This window comes from Morone saxatilis, unplaced genomic scaffold (genome assembly GCF_004916995.1).
Source record: "Morone saxatilis isolate NCDOM2014 unplaced genomic scaffold, NCSU_SB_2.0 Contig7, whole genome shotgun sequence".
Lineage (NCBI taxonomy): Eukaryota > Metazoa > Chordata > Actinopteri > Moronidae > Morone > Morone saxatilis.
The window spans coordinates 21586967-21587212 of NW_023340246.1; the positions used below are offsets into that span (position 1 = coordinate 21586967).

Consider the following 246-nt stretch of genomic DNA (forward strand, 5'->3'; position numbering starts at 1 on the left):
AGACAAAAACACTCATTTTACCTCGTCACATACAGAAACAGATAACAGAAAAGTGACGTCACATCTTCTTCCCAGTAAAGTGGCGCTGGCAGAGATCTGTAACATCTGTTGAGAAGTTTGGTTTCATTTCAGAAGGACAGGATGCAGAAACATGCAATTAAGCTAATTAAGTGTAATTAAGTGAAGCCTCAGCTGTCCTCAGAGGACGAGTGCAGCTCCGACTGAATTCAGATTCAGATTCAGATT

General features: G+C 41.1%; 1 protein-coding gene across 4 annotated transcripts in view; it reads left to right on the forward strand.

Annotated features, from left to right (window-relative positions):
• The window catches only part of col12a1b (collagen, type XII, alpha 1b), a 136562-nt gene that overhangs the window by 113352 nt on the left and 22964 nt on the right, over nt 1-246 (forward strand). The gene's annotated exons all lie outside the window — the stretch shown is intronic.